Source organism: Eptatretus burgeri, chromosome 8 (assembly GCF_056783735.1).
Source record: "Eptatretus burgeri isolate ZD-2024b chromosome 8, Ebu_testis_v1, whole genome shotgun sequence".
NCBI classification, from domain to species: domain Eukaryota; kingdom Metazoa; phylum Chordata; class Myxini; order Myxiniformes; family Myxinidae; genus Eptatretus; species Eptatretus burgeri.
Window position 1 is genome coordinate 56,392,044 of NC_140968.1, and position 16,952 is coordinate 56,408,995.

The 16,952-nt window shown below is 45.3% G+C and overlaps 1 long non-coding RNA gene across 6 annotated transcripts in view; it reads left to right on the plus strand.

Moving 5' to 3' along the window:
• The window catches only part of LOC147021794 (uncharacterized), a 28,271-nt gene that overhangs the window by 1,865 nt on the left and 9,454 nt on the right, over positions 1-16,952 (plus strand). For all 6 annotated transcript variants that reach the window (XR_015060930.1, XR_015060934.1, XR_015060931.1 and 3 more), the window contains exons 2-3: positions 2,059-2,117; positions 11,598-11,705. This is a non-coding gene — a long non-coding RNA (uncharacterized LOC147021794). The remainder of the gene's footprint in view (positions 1-2,058; positions 2,118-11,597; positions 11,706-16,952) is intronic.

Consider the following 16,952-nt stretch of genomic DNA (forward strand, 5'->3'; position numbering starts at 1 on the left):
CCAAATCCAGTCGTCGTTTACGAGAGCGAAGCAACGGACTGTGGTTGTTTGAAAGTTTTTTTTTCTGCACGTACGGCAACACGAGAGCGAATGAACAGCCTGTGTGGTTGTTGTTTCTGGCACTCGGTTTGAAAGTTTTATATATATATATATATTTTTTTTTTGCACGTAAGGCCACGTACTAGCTAATATAAAAATCAACATATTTTACCTTCACTCGAAACATCGTTCTCGAAACAGTGTAAAATGGAGCGACGTGTCGGCTTTCTGCTTGCTTCCGTGTTTGTATGTGACGTCATATCGCTGGAGCGGAAGCACGTGACTATCGGAAACGCATGACGCCACAATTCGAGAATGGTCTGTCGCACTGACAGACGAAAATAAGTCTGTAATGCTCCTCTATTTTCGGAGCTCCCATGACACTCGCTTTGTCGTAAAGCAAAGTTAGTGATACGATGATAAAATCGAGACCATTGATCCCGGCGGAGACGGCACTGACGAAATGCATGGGCTCTCAGAACCGTCGGGTAGACGAGTCCACAAACGAGCAACGAGGGGTGTTGACAACAGAGGCATATATCCTGTACCTGGATATGCGTGTCAGCGTCTACTATTGTGAACACAACACCCCTCATTGGTCACGTCAGTGGACTCGTCCACACGATGGTGCGAAGTAGTGGGGCAGATAACAGCAATTTTTGAGTGCAAATGATGATACAAGCATCGAATTTGGCACATTTGTTCTCCAGGGGATTCTAATCAAATCTGCCTGATTGGCCATTTGAAAATCCAAATTTTGAAAAATTTGAAAAAAAAAAAATTCAAAAAAGTCAAGATCACAAATCAATGTTGGATGCTGGCTGAGGTTGGTGAATGTTTCAGAAACATCATCAAATACGTTCCAAGTCTGCCATGCAGTTTTTTTCCCTTTACCGCGGAAGGCAGACACGACGTCACATCCAGTGAACGCATGGAAGTATGGGATCCCTCTCGCTTTCTCAGGCCCTATTGCAGAAACTACCTCATGGACTGGAATCCATCGTGCCTTGGCTCCTTGGCCAAAGGCAATCCACATGTTCTCAAGACCTAGTTCCTGTAGGGATGGCAGTACAGATATTGCTATGACTAGTACGTCTGTGTCATTAGCCTTAATGATAATGGACTTGCTACCATCCGTCGTTGTATCCCTGGCGTGCACAAATATTTGAGTGTCAGCTTCTTCATGACAACATGGAGACACAGCATCCAGTGACTTCCTTGTGTTGCTAATGGCATCTTCTCCTTTTGTGACAATGACTGTGCTTGTCGTCTGTGCTTCACACATCTTTTCCGCAAGGAAGTGAAACAGCTTAGTCTTGTTGCTGTCATCTCGAAGAAAGCTTCTCCAGTTACTTGGGGTCTTACTGGTTCCTGTCACTCTTCTTCTGATTCCTTGCCCCCTTTTCGACCTTGCCTCGGACTTCAGACTTGACTTCTTGTACACATCAAACACTACGTCCACCCTCTCGTACCTGGCACCATAGGATTCCACCTTTGGGATGATGTCTTTTTTCGCATCGTCATCAAATATCTTTGAAGTGCGTGGAGGTAGGGCATTGATAAGTGCTGAGCCATCAATGATGACTGCATCTCCCCTTGGTTCTCTGTCTGGGATGTTCACTTGCGCTTCAAGAATTTCAGCCAGCTGTGACTTCAAATTTTTTGAAGTTTTTATTTATTTATTTTTTTTTTCAAAATTTGGATTTTCAAATGGCCAATCGGGCAGATTTGATCAGAAAGCCCTGCAGAACAGAAATGCCAAGTTTGGTGGCAAATGACCCAGTAGTTTTGGTGTCACACACACACACACACACACACACACACACCGAATGATTCATTGTAGTTAAGGTGGTGACAGTGCAGTGGTATTGTTTGATCGGTTAAGATTTATTTTCTCATTGTTTTCTTCATTCTTCAAAGTTGCATTGATAATTATTTAATTATTTATGTACACATTTCCACCAAGCAGCAAACACCTTAACCTTTCTCTCTTAATGTTATGTTTCTTCGATGCTGCAGAGACGTGTACGTGGAAAAGCCACACCTGAGATTTACCTATGAGTCACCTTGATATCCACGTAAGCAACAATGTGACAAAATCAATGCCGTCACTTTCTCTCCTCCCTTTTAATTTCAATCCCCACCCCAAAACTTTGCTCTAAATCCAAGTCAGGAGGAACACGTGCTGTATGGTGAAACTTAAATAAAAACCCATCTGTCTGCCTTCAGTGGCAGACTCATTCGTCTGGAATGCATGGTTGAATGTTTCTTGAATTTGGTAACATCAACCATTCCAGTACGTCCCATCATGGTGGTGGTGTTTTGCAATCTAGCTAAGCACTGATCTCATTTGGGCCAAGCTATAATGCTGTCGACCAATGAACCACAAAGCCTGGTGTTGGCTTAACGGTTAGGGTGTGTGGCTTGGGACCTTAGAGTCCTGAGTTCAAGCCCCTGTCGACTGTTGAATTAACACCAGGTGGGGTTGACTCAGCTTGTCATCCTTCCAAGGTCAACAAAATAAGTACCAATGTACTGGTAATCGGGGCACTATGTCAGCAGCACACCCCCAGAGAATGATGCAACCAGCAGCCACGTGCTTCACATGATAGCTATTAAACCACCAACGGAAGCCAGACTCCTTGTCAGCTTGAATAAAAACACTGGTTCATCTCCAATCGGTATCTTTGCAGAAGCCTGGTGTTGGCTTAGCGGTTAGGGTGGCTGGCTTGAGATCTGAGGGTCCTGAGTTTGAGTCCCTGTCAGCTGTTGGATTAACAACAGGTGGGGTTGACTCACCCTGTCATCCTTCCAAGGTTGGCAAAATGGTAACGGGGGCATTGATTGCATCAGTGACATAGCTATGCCCCCAGTCACTGATGCTACCTACAGGGTTGTGCTGCATCCGAAGGAGGAGGAAGCATCTTTGCAAAAAAATTTTTTTTTTTAAACTGTCCCATACTTTCTTGTCTGTTAATGTGGGACAGAGTTTTCCACCACATTCCCCCAACGGATCTGTTTGCAGAGCGAAGTGTTCATTTAGCTGTTTGTTTGTTTTAACAATAGTTCCTTTGTTGTTGGGTTTGCACTTTCACTCATGTATGACTAATGATTAGTCTCGCTGTACCCACCTTTTCATGTCCACACTACATGGCCAAACTTATGCGGACACCCCTTCTAATTTTTGTATTCGGCTCTTTCAGCCACACCCATTGCTGACAGGTGTATAAAATCAAGCACACAGCCATGTAATCTCTACAGAGAAACATTGGCAGTAGAATGGGCTGAACTGAAGAGCTCAGTGAGTTTCAACATGGCACCGTCATGGGACGCCACCTTTACAAGTCAGTTCATCAAATTCCTGCCCGGCTAGAGCTGCTCCGTTCAACTGCAAGTGCAGTTATTGTGAAGTGTAAATGTCTTGGAGCAACAACAGCTCAGCCACGAAGTGGTAGGCCATACAAGCCCACAGAATGGGACCGCCGAGTGCCGCGCGTAGCACGGAAAAATCATCTGTCATCGATTGCAACACTCACTACCGAGTTCCAAACTGCCTCTGGAAGCAACATCAGTACAAGCACTGTTCATCGAGAGCTTCATGAAATGGCTTTTCATGGCCGAGCAGCCGCACACAAGCCTGAGATCACCATGCGCAATGCCAAGCGTTTGCTGGAGTGGTGCAAAGCTCACCGCCATTGGACTCTGGAGCAGTGGACACATGTTCTCTGGAGTGATGAATCACGCTTCACCATCTGGCAGTCCGACGGATGAATCTGAGTTTGGGGGATGCCAACAGAACGCTACCTACCCGAATGCATTGTGCCAACTGTAAAGTTTGTTGGTGGAGGAATAATGGTCTGGGGCTGTTTTTCATGGTTCAGCCCCTTAGTTCCAGTGAAGGGAAAGCTTAACACTACAGTATAAAATGACATTCAATACAATTCTGTGCTTCCAACTTTGTGGCAACAGTTTGGGGAAGGCCCTTTCCTGTTTCAGCATGACAATGGCCCCATGCACAAAGCGAGGTCCATACAGAAATGGTTTGGCAATATCGGTGTAGAAGAACATGACTGGCCTGAATAGAGCCCTGACCTCAACCCCATCGAACACCTTTAGGATGAATTGGAATGCCGACTGCGAGCCAGACCTAATCGCCCAACATCAGTGCTCGACCTCACTAATGCTCTTGTGGCTGATTGGAAGCAATTCCCGCAGCAACGTTCCAACATCTAGTGGAAAGCCTTTCCAGAAGAGTGGAGGCTGCTATAGCAGCAAAGGGGGGGGGGGGGGACCAACTCCATATTAATGTCCATGATTTTGTAATGAGACGTTGGACGAGCAGGTGTCTACATACTTTTGGCCACGTCGTGTATGTGCTAATCCCTGCCAATTTTGATGTCTTTGTCCATGCAACAAATGTCATACCAAACAATCTACCACGTGAACCAGGCCGAAATGGCTGGTTGGGGACTTTGAATTGGCAATGGAGGCAAAGGGGTTGTTTTCAAAAGACAAGGAGGTTAAAACTAGTCAAAACAGTCTTGTGGCTCAAAATGATTGACAGATAGCCTCACACATGATGACAAAGCCTCGCTCCACCGAGGCTAAGCAGACAGCACAAGGACAAACAGTGGCTGTGTGCGTGCATGCGTGTGTGCACATGTTTAACATAATGATGCAGAGGAAGTGACCTCACCCCTTCTCCCTTTCCCACTTCCTTACCCAAATCCTCCACTTTCACAAAATACTCATCATGTTCCAGAAGCCAAAACAAACCACAAAAGGACTGCACAATGTAAATGACACTATTGTTGCGCTGGAGAGAATACATCGTACATACTGACGAGAATGTTAAATAAATATGGACTGTGTAGGTTAGAATATCTTTTGTAATCAGGACCCATGAGAGCGAAGTTGTCCTGTTTTTATGTATTCCATGAGAGGTGGTATATTTGCCGTAGAGCCGAGGTCGGGAAGTGTATTTCGTATGTGTCATATCTGTAAAACCAGGCAAGGTAAGGAGAGGGTTGGACTTGGATGTATTGGCGGTTCATGTGCGGGCCAATCAACTCCCCTCGCCCACTGCCTTGATGCACTCCAGCCTTGACAGGGAGAGGAGATGAAAAGATTCTGTTGAGACATTGCTTACGAGAGTAGAGAAAGTTAGTAAGCAATGTGTGGAGTTGGCTTTGGATGCCATAGGCAGAGAGTTTGGAGAGCAAGGCGGGATGCCAGACTGTATCAAAAGCACGAGATACGTCCAAAGAGACGGCCCTGAACTCGTATCTGACATTGAGAGCCTCCATCCATTGTTGGCTGAGTTGAAGCAACATGTCCAAGGTGGAGTGACTCGGTCTGAATCCAAATTGATGATCTGAGATGAGGTTGTTAGAGAAAAGTAAGGATTTAATATCAAGTGTGATGATGGATTCCATGACCTTGCTGATGACTGGAAGTTACCCGATTGCTCTGTAGTTGATGAGAAGTTTATGCACCTTATTATGTAACTAGTTGGTCCACTGGACCAAATTTTCATTTGTCTTCACAGCCTTGTTGCATACCCACCTGATGCACTGCTTGAGCATTAGCTTGCCTTTTACCAAGCCTTGTGCTTTGGCCAGCACAGATAGTATATGTTCATTATTATAATTGCCATATGATACGACTATTATTGCTTATTTGCAATTGTAATTCCAGAAAAGGTATTGTCATCGTGCACCGTCCATCCGTCTCATATTTTAACTTCTCCAGCCAAACCGCTGGGCCAATTCAGCTGAAATTTGGCAGCATTGTTCCACTCCTCACTGGTAACGAGGATTGCAAAGCTTGTTACAGTCCCGTGACTTTAAGTAGGTCAAAATGGCCGACTTAGTAAATTTCTTCAAAAATCTTCTTCTCCAGACCCACCAGTCAGAATGCTACCAAATTTGGGTTACATGAGGACAGGGTCCTGATGTTAAATTGTGGAAGCCATGCCGATCACGTAACCGGAGGTGTGTGAAAATGGCGGTCATGTAAATTCCTTCAAAATCTTCTCCAGATCCACCAGTCAGAATGGCACTAAATTTGGGTTACATTAGGCCAAGGTATTTCCATCCTCCCAGCAAGACATTCTTCCACTTACAGCCACTCTTTGCTTTCTATCATGAAGTTAGTTTGCAATCCAATTAGTGAACTGACCAGCCACTCGACAAGCCCTCACTTTGGTTAACAACCTCTGAAGTGGTACCTTATCAAATGCCTTCTTGGAGTCTAGATATACTATGTCTACTGCCTTTCCCTCATCCACCCAATCAGACACTGTTTCAAAGATTTGTTAGACAGGAACTATGGTCCTCAATTAATGTCTCAAACACCTTCCCCACAACTGAAATCAAACTAACAGGTTGATAGTTTCCCAATTCTTCTCTGGATCCTTTCTTAAATAGTGGTGTTATATTTGCTACTCTCCAATCCTCTGGTACCTGTCCTGATTCCAGTGAACTATTGAAAATATCCATTAACATCTCGCTTATCCGCTCAGCCACCTCCATCAATACTCTCTGGTGCATATTATCTGGCCCCGGAGCCTTATCTGCTCTTAGATTACTGAGCTGTTACTTTACTTCCTCCACTCCAACCTGAATCTTCTGTAATATAAAAGCCCTTTCTCACCTACTTGATGGATACTCTCAGCTATTGGCAATTCTCCTGACTGTTCTTGTGTAAAAGTTGAAGCAAGACACCTGTTTAATAAGCCTGCCATCTCACTTTCATCACTAACCACTCTCCCGGTGTGATTCCTCAATGGGCCCACACTGGTCCTCACAACGTGTTATTTTCCCCTGATTTACTGACAGAATTCCTTGCTATTTGTATATAATATTCTTAGCCAGATCCTTCTCGTACTCTCTTTTAGCTTGCCGAGTTATTTTCTTAACTTGCTTCTGTTTACTCCGATAGTGACATAAATCTAACTCCAGTCCTGTTATTTTAGACCTAACGGTCAGGGTAGATGATCCGATATGTGTTTTACCCTTCCTTCAATGTCCCTAACTCCCGATCCTTCAAAACTGCACAGAACTCTGTCTACGAGCCTTCCTGCACAATAAGGAATTGACATATTTAATACTCATCACCCACAAAAACCTCCTCCCAGACCTCATTCCGACCAATCACTCTTGCTGTACACTCACCACTGCCTGCACTCACTGCACATTCACCACTGCCTGCACTCATTGCACCCTCCACACTGCCAACACCCTCACCAGTGCCTACACCCTCTCCGCTGCCTGCACTTGCTTTACCCTCACCATGACCTGTTTCTGCTGCACACTCACCACCGACTGCTCCTGCTGCACCCTCACCACCTCCTGCTTCCGCTGCACCCTCACAACCTCCTGCTTCCGCTGCACCCTCAAAACCTCCTGCTTCCGCTGCACCCTCACCATGGCCTACTTCCGCTGCACCCTCACCACCGCCTGCTTCCGCTGCACCCTCACCACCGCCTGCTTCCGCTGCACCCTCACCACCGCCTGCTTCCGCTGCACCCTCACCACCGCCTGCTTCCGCTGCACCCTCACCACCGCCTGCTTCCGCTGCAACCTCACCACCGCCTGCTTCCGCTGCACCCTCACCACCGCCTGCTTCCGCTGCACCCTCACCACTGCCTGGTCCCGCTACACCGCATGGTCCTGCTGCACCCACAGCACCACCTGGTTCCCCTGCACCGCCTGATCCGGCTGCACCCACAGCACCGCCTGATCCAGCCGCACCCACAGCACTGCCTGATCCGGCCGCACCCACAGCACCGCCTGATCCGGCCGCACCCACAGCACCGCCTGATCCGGCCGCACCCACAGCACCGCCTGATCCGGCCGCACCCACAGCACCGCCTGATCTGGCCGCACCCACGCCGCCGTGTGCTCCCGCCGCGCCGTCACCACTGGTTGCTCCCGCCGCGCCGTCACCACTGGTTGCTCCCGCCGCGCCGTCACCACTGGTTGCTCCCGCCGCGCCGTCACCACTGGTTGCTCCCGCCGCGCCGTCACCACTGGTTGCTCCCGCCGCGCCGTCACCACTGGTTGCTCCCGCCGCGCCGTCACCACTGGTTGCTCCCGCCGCGCCGTCACCACTGGTTGCTCCCGCCGCGCCGTCACCACTGGTTGCTCCCGCCGCGCCGTCACCACTGGTTGCTCCCGCCGCGCCGTCACCTCTGGTTGCTCCCGCCGCACACACATCACTGCGTGCACCATACTGCATGTAGTTATGGGCTTGGAAGGACGCAGGCTTGTAGGAGATGTGGGGGAGGATACTGACACGGAGGGTTTGACACTAAAATAACAATAATGGGATTTGATTGTAGAGTGCAGACAACCTCTGTGAACTGGACTTCTCAAGATTACCATTTTTAACATTCTGAGCTAAATATCATGGGATGGGTTCATGGTTGGAATTTTGGTTCAAGGCACGAAGAAATGTCGTGCTGTTGGAACCGCAGGGTGGATGACAGATCAAGTGCTTTGGTTGGGGACGGGGTTGCAAATTGTACATTATGTAGAAGAAGAATAGGATTAGATTGTCAAGAAGAAGAACAGATGGGGTGCTGATTGCAGAGAAATAAGGGAAATGAGGCATTTTAATAATTTTTCAGAAACTTTTAAAGGAAGAAGCATTTTCTTCACTAAAGATATTGAGAAAATGATAGAGGAAAAGGGAGATGTACAGGGAGTACAAGGCAGAATAAGATCGTGTTTTGCTGTGAAAGTTTTTTGGGGGGGGGAGTTTTTTTTAAATTTTCTTTTTTTTAAGCGAAGGGGAATAGGAAAGCATTAAAAGGGCAGAAAGGACAAAAATTGTCAGAAAAAAAAAGAGAAACGTAACGACAACACCGAGACGATTAAATTCCGGCTGTCCGAGAAGGTCTAGGCTGAAAGAAAAAGAAAAATTCAACTCTCGACAACAAGGTACGATTTACCATGGAAAATTGTTGATAATACAAACACACACGGACGAAAATAACTGAAAACCAGAGTTGGTGTCAAAGCCACCCAATGCTCGCCTGTTTATACATTTATCGTTTTTAAAAGACTAGTCTAATAATATTTTTTAAAGATGAGTCTAATAATATTTTTTATAAAGCATTGCAGTGCAGTCTGATCCAAATAATTTTAAAGCAATATATGTATTTGTATATTGTAATCAGTAAAAAAGTGTGGTAGATAAAAACATTAGAAAGGAAACTAGAAGGATGCAAAAATATTATTAATACAATGCTGAAAATGGAAAGTGACATCCAGAAAGCAGATCATGTTATAGTGGCAGCATTATTAATGAATAAGTCGAACTACCATGCATTAGCATTATTATTTGTAATTATGATGGCATCACAATTATAACAGTGCATGTGCAATGGTATTTATCAACATTATGCAATAATACATTACCGACTTGCCTTGCCATGAGAAATGCATCTAAAAGAAAAAGTAATATGTACTGTTTTGACTTCACAAATATTGAGTCTCTGAAAAAGGTGCACCAACAAAATTTATTTCATTTGGACTTCATTGCATCCCGAGTACACATATTAAATGAATGGCAAGCGTCTAGTAGAAACAGGTGAGCATTGGGTGGCTTTGACACCATCTTAGGTTGAAATTAAAAAAAATTTTTAATTATTTGTTAATTTCAACTTCACTACACCAATAGTATACCCCAAAGGAACCTCCATGCCAAATATCAGCATCTGAGTACACATATTAAATGAATGGCAGGCTTCCAAATAACTTGCACTAAAAACTTTAACGTTGATGTGCTACAAAAAAGTTAAGCTGAAAACAGGTCAAAAATTCAAAATTTAAAACATTTGAAAATATTTTTTTATTTCAACTTCACGACATCAATAATAAACCCCAAGGGAACCTCCATGCCAAACATCAGCATCCTAGTACACATAATAAATGAATGGCAAGCTTCTAAATAACTTGCACCAAAAACTTTAACATTTTCACGCTGACGCTCACGCTCACGCCAGGGGTATCGCTATAGCTCTCTGTTCTTCGAACAGACGAGCTAAAAACGACGGATCTGGTTCGGAAAACAACTTTGAATGAATTAGGTGGAAGGAGCAGCTGTGAAAACGACCTTCTCGTGGAACAAACTCGATTTGCCAAACCAGAAAGCTAAAAGGGTTTTAAAAGGTGTAAGGGTCTAAAGGGGTCTAAAGTATTGAAGAGGTTTGAAAAGGACTAAAAAGGTCTAAACTCGAAAGAGTCTATAAGAGTTTAAAGGCCATAAGGGGTCTAAATGGTCGATGAGATCTAAGGCATCTAAAGGGTGCCTAAGGCATCTTAGGCATCTATAGTGTTGAAATGGTATTATGTCTAAAGAGTGGAAAGGTCAAAAGGGTCTAAAGGTGTAAGGGGTCTATTAGAGTCTGAAGGGTCAGAAGGGGTCTCAAGGTCTGTGGGCTGAGTCTAAAGGGTATGTTCCGAAGTAGTTAGATTTAAAGGATATAAAGGTCGAAATGGTTTTAATTGGTCTAAGGGGGTTTTAAAGGTTCAAAACTCTAAATGGTCAAGGGGTCTAAACATTCTAATGGGTCTAGAGGGTCTAAACTGTAAAGTGTCTAAAGGGGTCTGAATGGTCTTAAGGTGTTGAATCGTCAACAGGGTTTATGGAGACTAAAGGTTCAAAGGGTACATTCCAATACTAGTTGGGGTCTAAAGGGTCTATCGGGTCTTAAGTGTCGAAAGTGTCTTAAAAGGTGAAATGACTAAAAGGGACTAAAATAAGGACTAAAAGGACTGCTTACACACACACACACACACACACACACACACACACACACACACACACACACACACACACACACACACACACACACACACACACACACACACACTCTCTCTCTCTGGCCTCCTCTCTCCCTTTCTTTCAAGAAGGCAAGAGAGCATTCATGACATGATGAGGTAATTGAGAGTTTGAATTAAATTATGATTAAGATCAAATTAAATTAAGAGGGTAATATTAAACAATGAAAAAGCATTATTTTTAAAATTAAATTCACAATCTCGTGAGGTTTCTCGTGAGAAAGAAGAAAAAAAAAAGGATGATGGAATCTCGTGATATGTGATGGACATACAAACATCAATTACATTTTGAGTTAGTTAATTATCTCACCACCTGGATGGAAATTTTTTTTTTTTAAAGGGATTGGTTAGTTTTTGCGCATCGACATCATGAATCTTCATGCCAAGTTTCAAAACGATCCATTGAGCTGCCTTGGAGTAGTCGGGGTGGGGGAACGAAAAATTGTTAATTTTTCTAACTACCTGACTGAATGAAAGAGACATCATAATGGCTTTAACAGATCATCTCGACTCCGTAATGGATGAGCTAATTATTACTCATGACTTTTATATGACTCGTTTTTCAACTGGTTGTGTAAATCAGCCTGTCTTGCTACGGTTCATTTTGAACTACTCTTCTACATCTGGCTCATGTAATTATCCAATGCCTTCACTGAAGCACATGGTGGTCCATACTCATAAAATGATGATGGTTTTCCTTTTTTGCAGGTCAGTAAGCAGTGATTGTTCACACTGAACATCCCATCATGTATCGAGAGAATCTTATGGCGAAACAGTTCAGTGCACTCGTTGGTCCGCACTAGCTGTTCCACACGAGTGAGTAAAACAATGGGAAAAAGTCCAGACTAACTAATCCGTAGTAACAAGTCTGCACTAGCTGGCTGGTCCACATTAGCTAGCACAAGAAAATGAGAATATTCGACACTTGCTATTCCATACTCGTTCATAAAATAAAGTGGGAATACTCCGTACTAGCTAATCCACACTGGCTGGTCTGCACGAGTAGTACTAGTACTAGTGGCAAAGTTAGTTTTCACTAGCAAGTGCTCGTCCACAGTAAATCAGTGGGAATAGTCTTTGCTGGTTAGTCTGTACTCAATAATGCAAGATAGTTTGTTTTTGCCAGTTCAGAATAGCTAGTCCCCACAAGTCCAAACTGTACTTACTGGTCCAAAATAATTAAGACCGTACTAGTTAGTCAAACAGTTGGAATTGTGCAAACTTGCTGGCCCACACTAGCCTGTAAAACAAAGTGGGAATTGTCCAGGCTAGTTACTCTGCATTATTTAGTAAAGATTGTGCCTGTGGTTTCGGCTAGGCCCGCGGGAGAGGGGAGTGGATCAATGATATGGGCTGCATTTGGTTCTTGTGCCTGTGGACTAGGTTCTGTTTTCCTTTGTGGGTTGGCCCTGTACAAAGAGGGAGGGAGTGAGTGAGGTGAGGTTAGGAATGAGTGTCTTGAGGGTAGGGGTGAGGAGTCAAGTGTGGAGGGACAGCCAAAGGGTGGGGAGGTGGGGAGCAAGTGGAGAGACAATGGTGAGTGTGTGTGCACATACACAAGATTATGACAACAGGCAAGGGGAGTGGGTCCAGCAGGTCAGCCCAGGCAGCACCACTGATTGATGAGCAAAGCAGCTCAAACAGATCAAAATGGTACAAGCTCTGCCAGGTGGGCAGCGGTTCAGAAGAGAGGTTTGGCGAGGTCGTTTGAATGTGGGACTAATGGGGGGGAGGGGAGGGGGGAGAGGAGTCGATGTGGTGGAGATGATGCAGAGAAGGATGTTGGAAGTGTTGTGTGTGCAGGAGACCAATTGGAAAGGAGACAGAGCGAGAGGTTGGAAGGAGCATACAAGCTGTTGCATGCAGGTGGGGATGGAAGGAGTATTGGCATGGGAATAATAGCATTTGAAGAGATCAGCAAGTCGGTGGTCAGAGTGGAAAGATGGAAGGGACGGATAGTTATGGGATGAGTGGTGATGCAGAGGCAAATGGTTTGTGTTATGTCGGTATATGGGCCACAAACGGGAAGGACTGGGGCAAAGAAGCAGGAATTCAGCAATGCACTGGAATGGTTGAGCTGGATGTTATGCTGTGCATTGCAGGGGACCTTAACGTGCAAATGGGATTTGCAGAGCCGGAGGAAGAAGAATGTGTTGGTAAATTTGGTTGTGGAATGAGGAATTAGACAGGGCTATGAGCTGGTGGCGAGGAATGAGATGGCCATAGCTGGTTCATTCTTTCAAAAGTGGGAAAGTCACAATATTACTGATGAGAGTGGACAACATACAACAGAACTGGATTTTGTGGTGGTAAGGAAGTGACAGTTGTGGAGGGTTGAGGATTGTAAGGCAGTGGTGGGAGAGCATGTTACCACCCAGTACAAACCTGTGTTGTTTGTGGTATGGATGGAAAAAAGGAGGGAGATTAAGAACAGGGGTCAGAAGATTATTAAGTGGGGGAAGTGTTGGGGAAACATCATTGTTGAGTACAATGAGAGGTTGAGGGATAGGAATGAGCAACTTAGTGAAGAAGCAGAATGTTTGGAGGAGGAATGAAAGAAGTTCAGGGAGGCATTTATGGGAAATGCAGAAGTTTTGTGTGGAAGGACATAAAGAAAGGGTGCATCGTCAACGGATAGAAACCAGGTATGGAGGACGGAGAAGGTAGTGAAGGCAGTTGGTGAAAAGAAGGAGGTTTGGAAGAGGACAGAGAAGATCAATGATAGGGGGAGACAGTCAGATGCGGGTTTGCCACACCTATATGGGCAGAAAAAAAAACCAGCAGCAAGAAGAGCAGTAGATAAGGTGAGGAATAATATGGAAGAGGTGTACAACAAGTTGGTAGAGGATGGTGGGAGGAAGACTATATAAATTGGCTCGTGACAGGGATGAGGATGGCAAGGACATGAAGGGGGATGGGGGGGCAGTGATTAAGGATGGTGGCAGTAGGCTAGTGACAGAGGAGGGCAGTTTTGAAGGTGTGGGAAGGGTATTTCGATGATCTGTTGAACCGGAAAGGAAGCAACAGCGAGCTGGAGCGACCGTATTATGTAGAGGGGAAAGTGGAGTTGGTGAAGATCACGGGAGGAAGTGGGGACAGCATTGATAAGGTGTGTACAGGGATGATAATTGCAGCGGAAGGAGTCGTAGTCAGCTGGACGTAGAGGCTGTTGAACATATGTTTGAGAGAGGGTTCGATGCCAGAGGATTGGAGGATGGTTAATTGTGCCAATATAGAATGGGAAGGGCGATGTTCAAGATTCAGGGAAGTACAGGGGCATTACACTCCAAAGTCATGCAATGAAGATGCTGGAGAGGATTCTGGATGGGAGGATAAGGAAGATGGTGGAGATGGAGATCGGAGAAGAGCAGCAGGGGTTTAGAAAGGGTAGGGGGGTGATGGATGGGATGTTCATGCTGAGACAGCTGGTAGAGAAGATGTTGGAGGTGCAAGGTGAGATGGCACTGGGATTTGTGGATCTGGAGAAGGCCAACAACACTTTCCTGAGAAAAATGGTGTTTGTGAATATGAGATAGATGGGAGTGCTGGAAACAGAAGTTATGGTTGGTGGAAAGGATGTTCAAGGGAATGAAGGTCAGAACTGACCACAACTTGGTCAGTATGATTGCAGGAGTGAAGAGGGGGGATATAAAGAGGATGGATGAATTGAGGAAGGAGAATGGTGTGCATATGGGTTTGCGGGGAGATTGGTGAAATGCTGGCTGAGATGTGCTGGACACTTGGTGTGGATGGGGGAAGAAAGAATGGCAAAGAGAGCGGATGGGTTGTGGGAGCAAGGGAGGAGGAAAAAGAGGTAGACCACGGTTGAGATGGGAGGATTATGTGAGGAGGGATATCCATAAGGTAGGGGTGTTTAGAGAGTTGGCTGAGGACAGAGGGAGGTGGAGGAGTATCGTCATCAAGGCAGGGCAGAAGCTTGGTGCCATCAGACCTTACCCCTTATAAAGGGAAGAGGAGGAGGAGAAAAAGATTTAGTCAAACAAAGTGGCAATAGTTAGTACAGCAATAGTCAATAAAATCATCATCGTAATAGTTAGTCCTACATTAGTCAATAAAATAATCATTGCAATAGTAAGTCTTACAATAGTCAATAAAATAATTGTGGGAATAGTTGGAATAGTAAAATAAACTGGAAATAGTCTGCACTAGTTCGTAGAACAGTGGGAGAGTCTGTTGTGAAAATAGTCCGCTCGCATACTTCTCATTGCAAATACGCATTTAATGTTCCAGTTCACCATAAATGAATGAATGAGAAAACTCATAATTATTTTCCAGAATCAATTTGATCTCATTGCAAATTTCTCAAAATATCTAAAATATGTCGGATGCATGCCAGGTCTTTATGATTGGTATAAATGTGTCGAAGAGGCACTTACATTAGGCATTCAACAGGTTCTTCAAATGGAATACTCACAATCTATATGATGGATGCTTCCAAAAAAATATGACCGCATGTCCTGAAATTCACCTGGATCAGGAGCAACAGTCACTCCGCAGACCCACCTTCGATGCTGATTTTTTTTAATGCCATGAACAAACGTTGGTACATCACGGGTGATGAAGGTTGTGGTCAACTTTCATCAAAATCGTGTGTGTAGTTTCAGAGAAGAAAGCCATTTTTTTTTGGGGGGGGGGGGTGGTCAAAAAACTCCCCAAGACCACTTTTATGAATGTGGATTTTGATGCAGTGAATACACCTTCGTTACACATCAGATATGAAGCTTCCATCCATCCATTGGGACCATACTCTGTGCAGAGCATTGGTGCTGCCAAAGCAGTCTACTTGGCGATTGGGTACAATCCTGGACGGGTCACCACTGCGACACAGGATACCAGCAAGCTGGTACTCATTTTGCCAACCTCAGAAGGATGACAGACCGAGTCAACCCCACCTGGTATTAATCCAACAGCCAAGGGGGATTTGAACTCGGTATCCTGGGATCCCAAGCCCACAACCCAAACCATTAAGCCAGCACCAGGCATATATATATATATATATATATATATATATATATATATATATATATATATATATATATATATATATATATATATATATATATATATATATATATATATATATATATATATATTTTGTTGCGAGTTCGCGCCCGCCGGCGTGCGATCGGCCACGTAACTCGAATCGCGACCACGTCACCCACCGGAACGGACAATTCAATCGTGATCCTCCGGGAACTACCGCTCGGAGCCAGTCACGGGTGGGAGTTTAACCTCACCACAACTCAGTCCGCATTCTACCCGCGCGAAATAGGGTCCGATCGCCGAATGGTCGATTTACCTAAGTACCTGCGCGAGTAGCGTACCGAGGAGTTGTACCACGCCACAGGTCGACTCCGGACACGAACCGCTTAAGCGGCTCGTTCTGTGCTGCAGAGATAACCGAGCGGAGTTATTGTCGACCTCAACGGTTCAGATTATTACCGGGCGTGTTAAACCCACTATCAATCCCTTACGTGATGCAAGATGGAGATTCAATAAAAGGAAGGAGACGAAGCAAAGCAGGAAACAGTTCAACAAGCAATGCACATTTATTACGGAAACAAGGAAGGCATGTATATTACAGTCAAGACAAAATGCAACAAATAAGTCAAGACAAAAGCAATACGACCGAATAAAAGGGCAATTATTTACAACACTTATACAGTTCTACTTGTCGGGACTCGGCGCCACATCACTCATTCCAAAAAGCAAAGGAAAGAAAGCCACCCTCACAGGCAAGGAGGCAGACAGGTCCGTGGACCAAATGTGCGTGGAACCTGGAGGAGCGGCCAGGTCCACGAGACCGAGAAGGTCTTACCCGCGTCCTCGTGACGCGATGGTGGGCAAGCCGCAATGTCCGTGCCGCTGCGCCCTGACTCCGTGCCCCTGGCCTGGTCGGCGAGCCCTCTCCGGCGTGCTCCGCGCAAGCAGTTTGGTTGGCACCACGTTTAGGGTGGGGGAGGAACGGGGCCCCCCGGCACTATCTCAGCGCGGATGGGGGGAAATTGCTGATGCTCAGGGAGAGGGGAATGGCTGGCTGGC